Below are 18,564 nucleotides of genomic sequence, written 5' to 3'. Positions count from 1 at the left end.
AGGAGAACATATTTGTTATTGTTACAATATCTCAGTGTCTGCATTCAAGATTTTTATTTCAAAATGTTGACATATGAACACTAAGCGCAACAAGACAGCGTAGTTTTAACAAAGCATAAGGAGTATATTAGATAGAGCTATAAATCTCCATAAGCCCTTAAGTCAAGGGATCCTCCTTAATCCTTTTATCTGTCAGTAAATTAATTTAGTAAATAAAGAGTTAAAGCTAGGTGCTTTATGGTCAAGAGTTTGGACAACACGTAATGAAAGATCACGTTTTTATTTTTGCAAGTCGGAGGAACTAGAGTTACCCTACGTAATTTAACAGGCGAAAAAAAAGAGGAGGAGAACAAGTAGTAATAACCCGTCACTAAATAGCAGGACCGGACTTGAACATTGTGGCCAAGAAATCATGGAAAGAGAACAAGTAATCTATTCTGTATTCACCCGTCACAAAATAACAGGGCCGGACTTAACCATTGTGGAGCCCTATGCGAAACGGATTTCGCGGGGCCAAGTTTGGTTAGGGATACGGATAATAAGTGAAAATTAAGAGTTTGTATTACAAAATAAATTCGTTTTCGCATTTTATTCATTCTTTACTACGTACAGAATGACTTTACAAGCCTTGCGTGTAGAGAAGCCATACAGTATATGATAAAAATTATATTTCCTACATGGATCACGCTCAATAGCAAGAATTACCAAATGTTCCAATGTATCTACGAGAATTGTTGACCTCAAATAATTCTTATTTGTTTGAGGTACGAGAAGTTTCTTTCACCAGATTCCACAATTACGGGTATGCCGTTTTTTTAATCTCGCGCGGGATTGGCATTTATCATCTTCAATGACACCCCAAAAGGACAATTTTTGTCTATATATTTCCGGAGATTTCTATTAGTTTTCAAAAGATTTTTAATAATTTCCGGAGATTTCTAGGATTTTTCTTATATTTGGCAATTTTAGGAGATTTCTAGGAGCTCCTGGTAAATCAGGCGGCTGTGGGAAATCTGTTATAAGTTATAAAATGGTTTAAGTTAATAATTTATACACCTAGAATTAGCGCTTGTCCTATGAAAGTGCGGGGCCCAGTGCGGTTGCATAGGTTGCTGTGGCCTAAGGCCGGACCTGCAAAATAGCGGCGTATGCTACGCCGCAGGTCGACTAGTATTATTTTAAAAGCAAATATTTTATAAAGGAAAGAATCGCAAAATTACTGTAATGTAACTCGATCATTCAAGATATAATCACTTTTCTTGCTATATATTCTCCTTATTTCTTAATTTTATTCGTAAAACATGAAATTTTGAAGAATTATAAAAAATTGAAAGATCTAGAATATCAAGATATTAGATTTTCAATGTTTGTTTTTTTTTTTAGCTTCTGTGGGTGGACGGACAGATAACAAAAACTAATATCGCTTTTCCCCAATATAAAATCGAGAAAAGACTTTGAACGCGTGAAAATTGAAGCCGATCGCGTGAGTGTTGATCCTCACCAGTATCTTCGATAGAATATTTTGCTGGTTTTACTTTTAAATTATAGACAACTATTTTTTCAATATAAATTTCAAATATTGTCAAGTCGTGCACGCCATTACTTTAAAAGTGCCAGTTTGTTCAGAAGTTGTGATTATTACAAAATTACATGAAAAGTTCTATTTTACAAAGAAAGTTCGTTTCATTTACTGTTTATTTCATGTAGCGATAAAAAACAGCAACTAGTTCAGAAAACGATGCATCTGTTTGTTCATACTTTGGTTTAAAATGTCTTTAAAAACCAACACTCAACAGTTGCCACATATATGTGTTATTGAAATGTATTTATGTAAGAAGAACAATGTTAAGCATTTGTTCATTAATATGAAACATCTGATAGTTACTTAAAAGAAATCTTATAAGCATTGATTGTCATGACAGTATTTCTAAATGGATACCGGGCGCCACAAAACCAGGAGCTTCGGGCAGATGGAGCTCGTCAGCCTAATAAGGCAATTCATCTAGGAGCAGGGTTTTCTGACTTCAAACCTCCACTGCATTGCGGTATTAAGGCTTCAGGAGACAACCTCGAGGAAAAATCAGGAGTGAACCCCTTAGGCTTTGGGAGTATCAGCTACGAAATTCCCTCCGGCAGTTTCTGCAACTGAGTTGGTCCAAATGTATTCCTTTGAATCAGACCAGCAAGGTCGATAGAGGAATCATGACACATGGGCCACCCATAACCTCTTTATCCAAGGCCCAGGAATGCGCCCGGAGAGGAAACTCTTGTGCTGCTGCAAAGCAAATAAAACAACACGGAAGACAAAAGTTACGGGTTATAAGTCCAACTTGATTGGCGTAATGTTGATTGATTGATTGATTTTTGATTTGAGGCACATCGGCTAAATTTAGGCCATGTCGTGCCTGCAGTCCCCTAAGGATCCCTCTCTCTCTAAACAACAAGGGCCAGATTCTATACAGTCATATCATTAAAATCAAGGTCTATTCACACTTAAAATAGTAAAGGTAGTAAAAATTTAAATATTTGGTAAAAATCTAATGTAAATAGTGCATGTTCACAAATTCATAAATCAGATCTTCGAAGATAGCCCCACTTCCCGGATAAAGCCCAGTACCTTCCCAGGGTCGACATTATCAAATAGTGTATTTAAATTAGTGACTCTAAAATATTTCGCCCTGACATCCTGGTATCTGGGGCAATCAACGAGGATATGTTCCACGGTGAGGCGAGAGTCACAGTACTCACAAAGTGGGGGCTCCTCTCTCTTCAGTACAAAAGAGTGCGTGATGTAGGTGTGGCCAATCCTAAGTCTGGACATGGTCGTGCTACCACGCCTTGTCAGACCCTTAGATGTGGGCCGCCACCTGACATCCGCCACAATCTGCCTGAGTTTACTGTGAGTCTCAGCCTCCCATCGGTTCTGCCACTCTCCATAGGTGGCAGAGGCAATAATTTGTCTCAAGTCCGAATAGGGAATTTGGGTTCCTGACACCGCATGATTTAGGGCTCTCTTTGCTTCTCTGTCTGCGGCTTCGTTTCCCTCAATGCCAACATGGGAGGGGACCCAGATGAAGGTGACATCCCTACGGTCGGCTGTTATTTGGTCCAACAGCTTCAGGCTCTTATGTACCAATGGGATGTCAGTCTTCATCCGCCCCAAAGCTTGCAATGCAGATTTGGAGTCGGAGCAGATTATAAATTTCCTCCTTTCTGATGCTTTTACGGCCATAAGTGCAAGCAATATTTCGTGCAATTCGGCCGTAAAGATGGAGCAGCCATCGGGGAGTCTACGGGAGATTGTTTTGTTCCGAAAGGAGCAGGCACACGCGACCTTTCCCTCCATTTTGGATCCGTCTGTGTAGATGGTGCCACAATCTCCGTAGCTCTCCTGCAGTTCCCTAAAGTGGACTTGTAGTATGCTTGGGTCTGTATTTTCTTTTTTGAAATTGAGGAGGGATAAAATTAATTTGGGTTTATTCATTAGCCAAGGAGGGTTCTGAGGGGTTTCTATTTTAGAGATTTGGTCAATGGGTGGGGTTAAATTTTGGATGGGTTCTCTCATTCGAAGGCCCAACGGCTGTATGACGTTAGGCCTTCGATTGTATAATTCTACCTCTGTGGGGTTAAATATGGAGTCAAAAGCAGGGTTCGTGGGGTTGGATTTTAGCTTGACTATATACTGCATTGCAAGCTTTTTCATTCTTATATCCATGGGGAGTTCTCCAGCCTCCACATGGAGACTTGGGATTGGTGATGTACGAGACAGAGACGCAGGGCAGCATTTTGTATTGGTTCCAGTATTTTTAGGTACGACTTCCTTGCTGCTCCATATATTATGGATCCGTAGTCTAGCTTGGATCGAATTAGTCTCCGATAGAGCAGCAGCAAGGTATCTCTGTCAGCTCCCCAGTCCGTATGGCTGAGTACTCTTAGTATGTTTAATGACTTTTGGCATTTCTTCTTAAGTTCCTTAATGTGGGGGAGAAAATTAAATTTGGAATCTAAGGTGAGGCCTAAAAATTTTGTAGTTTTCACGACAGGGATCTTCTTTTTGTGTATAAATAGTTCAGGGTCTGGGTGGAGTCCCCTTAGATTACAAAAATGCATACTAACTGTTTTGGAGTCTGAGAATTTGAAACCATTATAGTTTGCCCAACCCTGAATTTTGTTTAAACATAACTGTAATTTTCTTTCTAAGGTGTTCATGTTTTTCCCATAAGTGAGAATGACAAAGTCATCAACATATAAAGAGCACTCTATGCCAGGGGACAGTGCATTTATGATGCTATTTATTTTAATGTTGAACAGGGTGACTGACAGAATGCTGCCCTGGGGTACACCCATTTCCTGGTCATGAGTGTCAGAAGCGGAGTTGCCCACTCGAACCTGAAATTTTCGATCTTTCAGGAATTCCTCCACAAAACGATGGAGGTGTCCTTTAAGCCCCATAAGCTCCAGGTCAGGTAGAATGCCATGTTTCCAGGTTGTGTCATAGGCCTTTTCTATATCGAAGAATACAGCTACTACATGTTCTCTTCTGAGTAATGCATTTCTAATATAAGCTTCCAGCCTTACCAGGTGGTCAGTTGTTGTCCGCCCCTGCCGGAATCCGCACTGGTAGTTTGAGATCACTTTATTCCTTTCCAGGTACCAGACCTGCCTACTGTTAATCATTCTTTCCATGGTTTTGCAGATGCAGCTTGTTAGTGCTATTGGTCGATAGTTAGCTGGGTCAGAGCCATCTCTTCCCGGTTTAGGTATCGGTATAACTGTGGCTTTCTTCCAGCTGTTTGGGAAAGCGCCTGTTTGCCACACACAGTTATAGACCCCTAGCAGGACTGCCAATGAGGGTTCGGGAACGTGCTTGAGGAACTGGTAATGGATTTCGTCTTCTCCAGGCGCTGTGTCATGTGACTTGTCCAGCGATTCCCTCAGTTCCTCAAGCGAGAACGGTTTGTTGTAGTCTTCATTGTTCTCTGACCTGAAATCAATGGGGTGTCTTTCCTCCCTGGTTTTGACTTTTTGGATCTCTGGCGTGTAGTGTGCAGTGGATGATTTTTCTGCTATTGAGGATGCAAGGCAGTCAGCTATTTCTCTGGGGGACGTGACAGTTCGTCCTTGGTTTTTCAAATGCTTTATTGCATTTGATTATTTCCCTTTGATTCGCCTTACTGCCTTCCAAACCGCTCTAGCAGAAGTTTTGAAACCCAGACTGCCGACAAAACTTCTCCAGGAATTCCTTTTGGCTGACCGTATGGTTTGTCTAGCCTTTGCTCTAGCTATCCTGAATAGCTTTAGGTTTTCCTGGGAAGGATTCTTTATAAATGCAGCCAGTCGTTTTTTCCTATCGCCAATAGCACTTTTGCAAGCTGTATCAAACCATGGTTTGCTAGGTCGTTTTGGGTTTGCAGAGGTTAGGGGTACAACTTTCCTGGCTATACTTAGTAGCTTGCTAGCAAATGTATCAGCTGGGTTCTGTTCATCGAGGATATTTTCTGTGATATCCTCGGAGCATCTTTTTTGGAATTGTTCCCAATCGGCCTTATTCAGTTTCCACCGCTGAGGTCGTCCTAATGAAGGGCGATTGTTAGTAATGATGATTGGGAAGTGATCACTTCCCCGTAGATCATTGCTAACTGACCATTTAAAGTCGTCCAGAAGTCCGGGGACGCATATGGTGAGGTCAATGCATGTGAGTGATCCAGTTCCTGGGTTTAAGTAGGTCGGTGATGCATCATTAAGTATGCATAAATCATGTTGGAGGAAGATATCCTCCAGCATACGACCTCTTGTGTCGGTATTGTTGGATCCCCACATGGTGTTATGGGCATTGAAATCCCCAAGGATTAAATAAGGCCGGGGGGGTTGTTTCAATAGGTCCTCCATGTCTGTTCGGTTTAATGGAGCGCCTGGTGGTAGATACAGGCTGCAGCAAGTGATAACCTTGTGATGGGTTATCCTAGCTGCTACGGCCTGTAGTGTGGTCTGTAGTTCTACCCTCTCATGGGGGATGCTATCCTTCACAAGGATACAGACTCCACCTGATGCTCTCTCTGCATCCTCAACATTCTTGCTGTAAGCACGGTAGCTTCGGAAGCTGATGCAATCTTTCAGAAATGTTTCCTGTAAGCAGACAGCTACAGGAGTCTCAGAGTCCATCAGTAGCTGCATTTCCTTGTAATTGGCCTTGAGGCCTCTATAATTCCACTGTACAATTCTGGAATCCATGGCTTATTCTAGATGACCTACTTGGAGCTATTTGGCCTTGGGAGGCCCCCGGAGGGGGTTCCCTTTATTCTAGTGACCTTGGTATTTATATTCTTGGGTTTGGATGGAGAGGAGGACAACCCCTTTTGGGGGAAGTCTTTCTCTCTGGAGAGAGGAAATCCCTCTGGTTAGAGCGGAGGTTATTTCCTCCTCTCTCACCTCGGGCATCCTCTCCGCTTTGATTTCTCCCCTTAGGGAGTTGGTCAACCTCTAACTCGGTAGAGGTTGGGTTGTCTGGCTGGGTTCTCTGAGGAGAACCTGTGTCAGACATGATGTCTCCGGGTTCTCCCGGAGTATTGGTTTTGACATGCTGCTCAGTCTCCATGCTCTCATCAGCGAGCACAGAGAACCTGTTCTTTAGCATGACAACAGGGCTTTCTTGTTTCTTCAGATGTGTGTTCTTTGGAGGTGTTTTCTTCTGAGTTGGAGGAGGAGGAGGGGGTGGTGGGGTCAATGTGTCCGTCTGTGTGGCTATGGATCTTCCTATCTTAGCAACAGCCTGGGCGTAGGTCTTTGTCAAGCCGAATTGGCCCTTTGGTAGGGCCAGTACAGCCGATTTCGCCTGGCTAAAGGTACATCCGTTTCTTGCCTTGTACTCCTGCACGGCAACCTCCTGTTTCCACACAGGGCAGTCCTTGGAGTAGGCTGAGTGGCCAGCTTGACAGTTTGGGCATTTGAACTGGGCTGTGCAGCCCTTGTCCTCATGACCCTCTCCAGCACATCTGGCACACACAGTGTTCCTCTTGCAGACTGCCGCGCCGTGTCCATAACCCTGGCACTTGAAGCACCTCATGGGGTTAGGTATGTAGGGCCTCACTGGAACTCGTAGGTATCCTGCCTTCACATACTCTGGCGGTGTCCTAGTTCCGAATGTGAGGATAATAGTGGCTGTTTTGACCTCCTCACCCTCCCTGCGCCTGGTAATGCGCCGGGCATGGGTGACTCCTTCAATGCCCTCCACTATTTCCTTCTCGGAACATTCCAGTAGGTCCCTAGAGCTGATTACACCTCTGCTGGTGTTCAGACTCTTGTGTGGCATGACTTCCACTTGGAGATCACAGAGTCTTCGGCATCTTAAAAGCCCATCAGAGTGTGTCTTGCTGTCTACTTCTACAAGGAGTTCCATTGATTTGTGTAGCTTAGACACACTCTTGGGCTCTCCCACTACTGACTTGAGTCCCTTATAGATAATAAAAGGGCTCAACTTTGTCAGGCTTTTTCCCTCCTCTGTGCACCTGACCACCAGAAATGATGGCCAGGTGGCACAGCTTTTTGGGACCTCCTCTTTTTTATCATCGATTCGACGTTTCTTGCAGTTTTGTGTGTGTTTTTTTTTGTCCATATATATTTTTGTTAATTCGGCACCTGTGCTCCCCACCCGCCATCGAGTCTATCAAGGGGACGGGCCATTCGGATGTCCAGAATGAGCCCGCCAGGGCTACACAGGTGCTATACTCAGTCAGCTGCTACATCGGACATGTGTCTGATACAGCAGCTCCCTGATTGACCCTACAGCCACCGCCCTCCAGCATAGGTCGACGACCTATGCTGGTAGCTCGGCATGACCAGCCGGTTGACCCAGAGCGGGCCATCTGGGTCTCAAGTCTAGGGGAACTTGGAGCCAAAGTATTGTGTTGTTGTGGTTTATCCTCAGATAGCCACCACTCAAACACCAGGATCTCTTTATCCCCCTTACCCGTCGCAGTCCACGGCAAACGGACTGGTCTAGGACGTATTGAGAATTTAAAGTTAAGGAGACAGTGTGATGATCAATGAAGGCAGACTTAGGAAAAGAGGAGGCAGATACAATGATAGAAAAGAAGTAGGGCACTTTTGAGCTCCAAAAGTGCTAAGGAAAGAGGAGCGCAGTTTAACGTCATGTCTCGGGACGATTTGGCGTAATGTATGGACGCCACGGGTTGTCTCTGACGGTGGGAGAGGTCTTCGCGCCTCACTGATCAGCTACCGCCCGCCTCAAGCTGGGCAGCCCCCAGACAGTTAAGTGCTGATCCGACACAGCTTGCCTGCTCTAATGGGTGCTTAGATCTTAGTTTAAAATGACAAGTAGGCTGTAAACTTGCACCAAGCAACAAGAGAAGAAAAATTGAAAAAGAAAAATCCTATCATGCGACTGGCCACATGGAACGTCAGGACAATGTGTCCTGGTCTCACAAATGACCTACGGCAGGTTGACGATGCAAGGAAGACGGAAATCTTAAACAACGAGCTAAAACAGACTACGCATTGACATTGCAGCTCTCCAAGAAACCCGACTGGTCAAATAAGGCTCCGCGAGGCTGATTACACTTTCTTTTGGAAAGGAAAAGCTCAGGATGAGACGCGAATGCATGTAGGCTTTGCTGTCAAGAACAGTCTACTTCCCACAATAGTCCCTCAAGTTGGTGGCTCGGAAAGGCTACTAAGCATAGGTATGATGACCACATCTAGAAAAGTTACCCTAATTATTGCCTATGCCCCTACACTATGTTAACTCCAAGAGGACAAAGACAAGTTCGACGAAGACAAAAAGAACGTCATTGTGACTATTCCTCAAAAAGAGCATATGGTCATTCTACGTGACTTCAATGCAAGAGTAGGAGCAGACCACACTACCTGGCCAGACTGCCTTGGACTTTTTTGTATCAGCAGGATGAATGAGAATGGACAAAGACTTCTTGAATTCTGCGCATACCATAAGCTCTGCATTACGAACACATACTACAGGACAAAACCAATACATTTTGTCTCATGGAGGCATCGAAGGTCTGGACACTGGCACCAGCTGGATATGATACTGATACGGAAAAGGGACATTGGAAACATACTGCTGACACGTAGCTTTCAAAGTGCGGAGTGGAGTGTGATACTGATCACACTTTAGTGTCCTGCCGGACAAGACTGCTGCCTACTAAGATCCACCCATGACAGGGAAAAAAAAGCACGCCTGAATACTGTAAACACAAAGAATGCTGATCTTTGTATCGAATTCACAAAGAAATTAGAGTAAGCTTTCAAAAACTTCTCAGTGACTGAGATAGAAAAAACCTGAACGTTCATAAGTTATGCTATGTGCCAAACATCATCGCTGGTCTTTGGGAACAAAACAAAGAAAAATGAAGACTGATTTGAAGCAAGTCTGCAAGAAATGGAAACTGCCACCAGACACAAGAGAGCTGCCATGCTAAACTACAAGAATGAGCCCACCCTTAGCAACTTACAAGCGCTCAGATCAACTCGAAACGATGCCCAAAGAATAGCAAGACAGTGCGCAAACAAATACTGGCAGGACCTATGTGAAAACATCCAATCCTGTGCTGACTGTGATAACATCATAAGACTATACGAGGGAATGAAACAATCCTTTGGACCTCACATCAGCAAGTGTGCCCCACTTAAGTCAAAAGATGGCTCAATCATTAGAGATCGTGCACTGCAAATGGAGCGATGGGTAGAGAATTATGCAGAACATTACCGGATTGAAAAAGTCATCTCGACAACTGCTTTGTCTAACTTCCCACCACTTTCAGTTTTGAGCGAATTTAGACGAAACACCCTCTGTAAAGGAACTGAGCATAGCTATTGACATGTTTGCACACGGGAAAGCACCCGGAGGAGATGGTATTCCTGCTAAAGTAATTCAGGCTGGAAAACATGCCCTAATCAAGCCACTCCATGAACTGCTAAGTTTGTGCTGGGAGCAAGGAATGGTCCCCCAGGAATTGAAGGATGCCAACATAGTAAAAATTTACAAAAATAAAGACGACCGCTCCGATTGTAACAGTTATAGAGGCATTTCTCTTCTTAGCATAGTTGGGAAGGATTATGGTAGAGAAATACTGAAGGGGCTTCAGATCTTGGCAAAACAAGTATACCCAGAATCGCAGTATGGCTTTAGGGCAGGTAGATCAATAACAGATATGATCTTCTCCATGCGGCATCTACAGGAAAAAGCAGAGAACAAAGGCAAAACCTTTTTATAGCTTTTATTTACTTGACCAAAGCGTTTGACCTTGTCAGAAGAACCGGCTTGTTTGCCGTATTGGAGAGAATCGGTTGTCCAAACAAGCTATGAAAACTATTGTCAGCTTTTCATGAAAATATGCAGGGCACCGTACAGTTTGACAGTTCCGCCTCTAGGCCATTCTCCATCAATAGCGGTGTAAAACAAGGATGTGTTCTGGCTCCAACACTATTCGGTATCTTTTTCTCAGTTGTACTCTCAGCGCTTTAAAATCCCTGGAAGATGGAATATATATCCACAGTAGATCTGATGGAAAGCTATTTAACCTGGCACGCCTTAAAGCCAAAACAAAGAGAAGGCATATCTTGATAAGGGAACTGCTGTTCGCCGACGATGCCACACTCATATCTCATTCACAAGAAGGATTGTAGAGGCTTGTGAATGCTCTGGCAGCTGCTTGTCAAGAGTTTGGCCTTACAATTAGCCTCTCCAAGACTGAAATCATGGCACAAGATGTTGCAGAAATACCAGCGATACACATTGGAAATCACACACTTACGGTGGTGCAGTAATTCACATACTTGGGATCAACAATAGCCAGCAACCTAGATTTAGACACTGAGCTGACAAAATGAATAGGGAAGGCTTCTGCAGCAATGGCAAAATTCTCCAAGCGTGTGTGGGAAATAACAAAGTGACTACGGCTACAAAAATCCCAGTCTACAATGCCTGCGTTCTGAGCACACTTCTTTATGGCAGTGAAAGCTGGGCAACTGACATGCGTCAAGAACACAGATTAAATAGCTTCCACCTAAGATGCCTGCGGCGCATAATGTGCATCTGCTGTAAGGATCGTGTCACCAACCAGGAAGTTTTGACACGGGCCAACATACACAGCATCAACAGAGAAGACTACGCTTGCTCGTCATGTCACTCGCATGCCAGATGGAAGAATCCCTAAAGACATCCTATACGCTGAGATTGCAGAGGGAGTCAGAGCCAAGGGCCGCCCAAGACTAACCTACAGAGATGTCTGCAAGAGAGACATGAGTACCATGGGCATCGACCAAACTATGTGGGAGGAGATAGCTCAAGACCGGACACCATGGAGACAGACTGTACGTGCTGGTACGAACTTTGCTGAATACAAAAGAAATGAAGCTGCGTCATCCAAGAGAAAGAAAAAGAAAGATTCCGTCAGCTAGCCATAGGACAGATCAATACAAATGCACGCACTGTGGAAAAATCTGCCGATCCAGATTTGGCTTGACCAGCCACTCCAGATTCTTCCCCGTCTCAAGACGTAATTAGCTAATAACTTATCTGGGCGTATCCATTGTCTTCCGAGAAAGAAGGAGCCATATATATTTTTTAAAACTGAATTTAATAATTATATTATTATACTATTACATCAAAAAAAAAGCTTAAGCATCGCAAAGTATTTTTTAAAATGATTAGTCTTATCATACTAGTTGATAGATAGATAGATAGATAGATAGATAGATAGATAGATAGATAGATAGATAGACAGATAGATAGATAGACAGATAGATAGGTAGACAGATAGACAGATAGACAGATAGATAGACAGATAGATAGATAGATAGATAGATAGATAGATAGATAGATAGATAGATAGATAGATAGATAGACAGATTGATAGATTGATAAATAAATAGATAGATAGATAAATAGATAGATAGGTAGACAGATAGACATATAGACCGATAGATCGATAGATAGATAAAAAGATAGATAGATAGATAGATAGATAGATAGATAGATAGATAGATAGATAGATAGATAGATAGATAGATAGATAGATAGATAGACAGATTGATTGATTGATAAATAAAAAGATAGATAGATAGATAGATAGATAGATAGATAGATAGATAGATAGATAGATAGATAGATAGATAGATTGATAGATAAATAGATAGATAGATAGATAGATAGATAGATAGATAGATAGATAGATAGATAGATAGATAGATAGATAGATAGATAGATAGATTGATAGATAGATAGAAGATAGATAGATAGATAGATAGATAGATAGACAGACAGATAGATAGATAGATAGATAGATAGATAGATAGATAGATAGATAGATAGATAGATAGATAGATAGATAGATAGGTAGATAGATAGATAGATAGATAGATAGATAGATAGTTAGATAGTTACATAGATAGATAGATAGATAGATAGATAGATAGATAGATAGATAGATAGATAGATAGATAGATAGGTAGGTAGATAGATAGATAGATAGATAGATAGATAGATAGATAGATCTTATCTTATCTTATCTTATCTTATCTTATCTTATATAATACAGACGTTACTTCAAAAAAGAAGATGATTACGTCCTACGCGTCATGCATTTAGTCATGCATATTAACCAATGACTTAAATTCTGCCAAGTCACTGGTTTTCCTGGCTAGCTCAGGCAACCCATTCCATGCTCTAATAGCACTAGGGAAGAAGGAGTATTTGTACAAATTTGTCCTAGCATATGGGACGAGGAATGTGCCTTTCTCTTTGTGTCTTTCAGAGTATTTTATTAAATTTTGTTTTTCTATTTGAAGATTATGGTTCAGTGTTTTATGTATTATTGCTACTTTACTTTTGAGCCTTCTGTCCTGAAGGCTTTCTAAATTTAGTGATTTTACTAAAGGTGTTACTCTAGTCAAATGTGAATATTCGTTTGTTATGAATCGCACTGCTCTATTTTGTGTCTGTTCTAGTTTCTTAATGTTTTCTTGAGTTGAGGGGTCCCAAACAGAGGATGCATATTCTATTATTGGCCTAACCAAGGTTAAATAACATTTTAGTTTTATGTTCTTATTTGATTTATAGAAATTTCTTTTAATAAATCCTAATGCTTTGTTTGATTTTTTTGTAGTTTCATCAATATGTGGATTCCATGACAGTTTTTCATTTATTATAACACCTAGTTATTTTGCGTTTTTAGTCTGTGTTACTGGTTTGCCATGAATAAGATAAGTGGAATTAATTTCTTTTAGTTTTTTTGTTACTCTTAACAACTGACATTTTTCTGGGTGGAAAGACATGCTCCAATTTGATTCCCATTTCTGTAATTCATCTAATTCTCTTTGTAAAATATCTGTGTCCTGTGTTGTTTTTATTGTTCTATATATTATGCAATCGTCTGCAAATAATGACTTTTGTTCCTGAACTAATTCGATTTGGTAAATCATTTATGTAAATTAAAAATAGTAGTGGACCCAAAACTGTTCCTTGAGGTACACCTGAGTTTACTGTTATCGGTGTTGATTTAGAGCCATTTATTATTACAGTTTGTTCTCTCCCTATCAGAAAATCTTTAATCCACTGATGCAGTGGACCATTAATGCCGAAATATTTTATTTTTTTAAGCAAACTATGGTGGTGGACTTTGTCAAAAGGCTTAGAAAAATCTAGTAAGATAGCATCTATTTGTTCACTATTATCTAAACCTTTTGAAAAATCATCAATTAGTCCTATCAGTTGTGTTTCACATGATCTATATTTCCTAAAGCCATGTTGGTATGGTGTGAGGACATTATGTTTGTCTAAGTGGTTTATGATGTTGCTACATATTATGTGTTCTAGGATTTTACATGTGATGCTGGTAAGTGATACTGGTCTGTAGTTTCCTGGGTCAGATTTTTCTCCTTTTTTAAATAGGGGGGTGACATTAGCTTCTTTCCAGTCCTTTGGTACTCTGCCCTGATTAAGTGAAGCCTGAAAGAGTATTTTGAACACTGGGGCTAGCTCATTGCTTAGTTCTTTGAGTAATCTAGCTGGAATACCATCAGGTCCAGAAGCTTTATTTGGTTTGGTGTTGGCTAATAATTTTTGAATTCCATTTTCTTGTACTACTATATCTTCTATGTTGTTTACTCGGCTGAGAATGCTGATGCAAAGTATTTGTTTAGATTGTTTGCTTTAGTTTCATTATCATTATGTATTATGTTATGTTCATCTTTTAATGGCGCTATGCCTGTTGTTTCCATTTTCTTAGACTTAATGTATGACCATAGGTTTTTGTTGTTATCTCTAGATATTACATTGTTTATATATTCACTCTGCAGCTGTCTGCTTACTTTTTGGGTTAAGTGTTTAATTTTATATACTTTTTGTAAACTCTTTCTGCATTAGTTTCTTTAAATTTTCTATATAGGTTTTCCTTCTGTTTACAAAGCTTCTTTAGTCTATTATTAAACCAGCATTTATTTATTTTGTTTGATGTGTATTTAGTTGGTATATGATTTTCTATAATGCTTTTAAGATGGTTTTTAATGAAATTCCAGAGGTCATCGACTGGTTGGTTAATGTCTTTTTCTAATAAGAATGTTTGTTTAAAGTTTAATGCAGCTTGGTGTAGTTGTGTCAGGTTACATTTATTCCAGAGTAAGATTTTTCTTTTGGGTTTTGTATTGGCTACTGCTTTTATCTGACTGTGTATTTTTATGATCTCATGGTCTGATAGACCAGGGATAATTTCATAATCAACTACTAATCCAGGTCTGTTGGTTAAGAAGAGATCTAATGTGTTGTTTAATCTAGTTGGCTTTTTAATGATTTGATCTAAACTTAGGTTGTGTAAAGTTTCTATGAAAAGCTCATTTATGTCCTTAAGGTTTTGGTTTTTATCTATGGTTAGTGTTTTACAATTTATATCAGGTAGGTTGAAATCACCCATAATCCAAAAAACTGCATTTTTATTTGTCTCTTTAAGTGTAGTAATGTGATTACATAGTTCCTGCATGTATTCTAAACTAGAATTTGGTGGTCTGTAAATGTTGCCTTTTATTAGGGATGTTGAGGTGGTATTAATTTTACAAAATGTTGATTCTACATTTTTTGAGTTAGGTAAGGTAATTTCTTCTGCTATAAGAGTGTTTTTTATTGCTAAAAGAACTCCTCCATGATTATTAGCCCTATCTTTTCAAAAAATTTCATAATTACTATTGAAAATTTCTGCATTATAAATTTAAGGATGTAGCCAAGTTTCTGTTCCTGCAATTATGTCTGGTTTCTCACATTCTAATAAAATTTCTAAGTCTGCTGTTTTGTTTCTAATGTTTTGAAAATTTATTATTAAGGTTTTAAGGTATTTTGGTATTACTTCTTTAGTAGGTTTGTTTAATGAGGCTGTTGTATTAATTTTAGTAGATTTAGGTTTAACAGGAGTGGATCTGGCTAGTGGTTGGTGAGTTTGGTTTGGGATGGTGTTTAGGATGTTGTATGGGTTAGAAGTTTCTGCATCAAAGGAATCAAACAGTCCTGATGTAAACTGAGGTAACCCACACGGTACACAGTGCCATGATGCGTCTTTGTTGCCTAAGGCATAATACACAGGTGTATTCATATGGAGACATGATGCATGGTACCATTCATCGCAGGTGTCACATTGAATGGCTTTCTCTTTCAGGGTGCATATTTTTTTGCAGATGTTGCATCTATCTTTAGATCTAGGCCCTGGATTTGACTCTAAATTTAGAATTTAGTTGTCTTCTGTGCCAAACCCACCACAGAAACTTGGTAGCACGAGTGGGGCCAGGAAGAGAGACTACACTGTGGGATCAGAAGACGTCTAAGAATCTTCTTCCTGACAACCGAAACTAAGAAAGTGACAACCAGACGTAGATGTCTGCCATTAACAGTTAGTTTTTTTCCCGTTTCTGTACTTTCAAATATTTTCTATTTTTGTTTTCTTTTTTTTTGTTTCAGGGTAGTTAGGTTTAGTTTTAGTTAGTTTTTAAGGTAATTTGGTTATATTTTCTTAATTGTGATTTTACTTAGCTTGAAAATTGTTTCTGTTGAGATAGATTTAGTTATTAGGTTACTATTATTGTTAGAGTTTCTTAAGACCTGCAGCCAGATGGAGAGAATATGGTGGAACCTAGTTCAGTGAAGGGGAGAGACGTGGGTCCCACGTGCAGTGGAGGAAAGCCGGAGGGAATGGAACGTGTCACTAAGGGGATGTTGACTCTACTACAAGCTGAACTTGAGGCATTGAAGCTGGCCTGTCAGCGCCCTCACTACATTATAGAACCTGCTAGAAAAATGAGACAGTTCAGCGGGGATGGCAGAAATGTTGAGGTTTCAATTGAGGATTTCGTCAGAGAAATAAGAGATCTATGGGAGCTCCGGCCTTACCTCTCGCCTCAAGAGAAGACTGCAACCAGCCTTGAGAACATAAGTGGTCCAGCTAGAGTAGATGTAGATCTTCAGCCACCTCATATCAGAAGTGATCCAGAAGCTCTGCTCGATGCACTTATCTCTGCCTTTGAAGTAGTTATACCAGTGCGAGAGGCAGAGATTACATTTCTGATGTCGCAGCAAAGAAGAAGTGAGTCACTGCTCGAATTCTCTCACCAACTATTTAAGGAGTTCACAACGGCCATCAGGCAAGAACAAAGAGAAGGAATAGATTGCTTCAAGGAGGAAAGATTGAGGGACCAATATGCCTATGGAGTCAGAGATCCAGAACTTCTCAGAGAGCTGTTTAGGTTCATAGCGCAACATCCCCAGATGATAAGTTTTCAAACTCTACGAAACTATGCATTTAAGTTGGAGAACCAGAGCAAAGATGCAGCTCGAGCCCAAGAGCAGAGGTCTGAGGTTCTCTTAGCAAAATTGGCCAAGTTAGAGAAGCAACTTGAAGAGATAAAGGGGTCAGGCTATAACATTCTGCTAAGTTCAACTAACGCTAACCCACTTTCTAGTCAACCACATAGTCAACGCAGACCAACACAAAGACACACGAAACATAGCAACCAAATCAGAATTCGACCAACAGCACCGCCTGGTCTTGTGTGGTCAAGGACGAAGAGAGGATTCTTCCCATACACTGATGATGGATCACCAGTCTTCACCCAGTGCTGGGAAGTTGGACATGTAAGGCGTCACTGTCAGCAATCACCACAACTCACAGCTGAGGTTCAATCTGTGTGCAATAGTGAACCCATTGTTTCACAGCCAACCCACCAAGTAAAATAACGAACCAGTGAGCAACAAGCTGTTGCAATGTACAATACAAATGCAAGTCACTCAATTCAAACATCGAGAAATAGAAACTTTAACTCTGGGCAGCCAAACAAGAACAGGCATAACAGAGTCCGGAGGCCAGATAGACAAAAAAAGAAACTACAAGCATTTTAACCAGCCACAAAGACGATTTCGCTCACTGCTCCCTATCACACTTTCTACAGCTTCCCAGTCATTATGTTTAGAGAAAGACAGACCACTCTGTATGACCGATGGAACCAGCAGGTTACAAACTGGAAAGATGCTTGTCGTTCCAGAAGACACTGACAAGAAACAGTTGTTTCAGTTTTCAGAAACCTACTAGGCTGAACGCCCCGGGACGGTCGTTTCAAGCTAGGGGCTCTGTAGTGGAGTGAATATCTTTTCAGAAAACACCGGCCACCCCGATATCCACGTAACCCTTCACCCTAGATGGCACCTTGTTTCCGTGCATGACAAGGCAGACCAACGTGGGCACTGTCCATTCGACCGGCATCTGTTGTCGCTGTAGTGTCCGTATGTTACTGGACCTACGTCGTCTCCACTCCCTGTTTGTGTCTGGTTCTACACCATATGGCTGCAGGTAATTGCATTTTACTTTTTTATGTTATATTGTAATTTTATTTAGTAGTCTACGTAGATTATCGCTACCCCCGGATTTCGTCCATATTGTTGGACTATGGTTATTTTTAGGAAACCAGTATGTAAATGTTTCCATTTGTTGAATTGTGTACCTTTAGTATACCACACGAATTAGATCATATATAGAATGTTAAATGTCCATCCTGTTAATCTAATTCTACAACCAGTGTTTAGATACTGGCTTTTAAGAAACAGTATATTTGTGAGTGTATAGATTTGTTATATTTAATTATAGTTTTTGTAAGGATAGGAAAGAGCGAAACTTTTCAAACAATGTATATTAGTTTTATGTAGAACAACTAGTTGATTTATTTTTAGAGAACTACGTTGTCATTTATTTTTATAATGTTTGGTGGTGTTCCATATCTCTTTTGTGTTTGTAAAAGAGATGATATAAGATTTTCTTTTTGTTTTTCGTTAGATCTAGTATTTAGGCCTATTAATTATGTTTAGTTTATGTTTATTTGTAATTATGTTTTATGTTTGCCTTTGGCAGGTTTTTAATGTGTAATAGACAGTTTGGAATCGTCCTACGAGTTCCTTTCATCATTTAGAATTTAGTTGTCTTCTGTGCCAAAACCACCACACTAAGGAAGAAGCCTTGTCGATGTTGTCCCCATCTAATAAAACCGGGAATTTCCGTGGAG

This window comes from Biomphalaria glabrata, chromosome 14, assembly GCF_947242115.1.
Source record: "Biomphalaria glabrata chromosome 14, xgBioGlab47.1, whole genome shotgun sequence".
NCBI lineage: Eukaryota > Metazoa > Mollusca > Gastropoda > Planorbidae > Biomphalaria > Biomphalaria glabrata.
The sequence above is the reverse complement of the archived record's forward strand: the minus strand, read 5'-3'. Positions refer to the sequence as shown.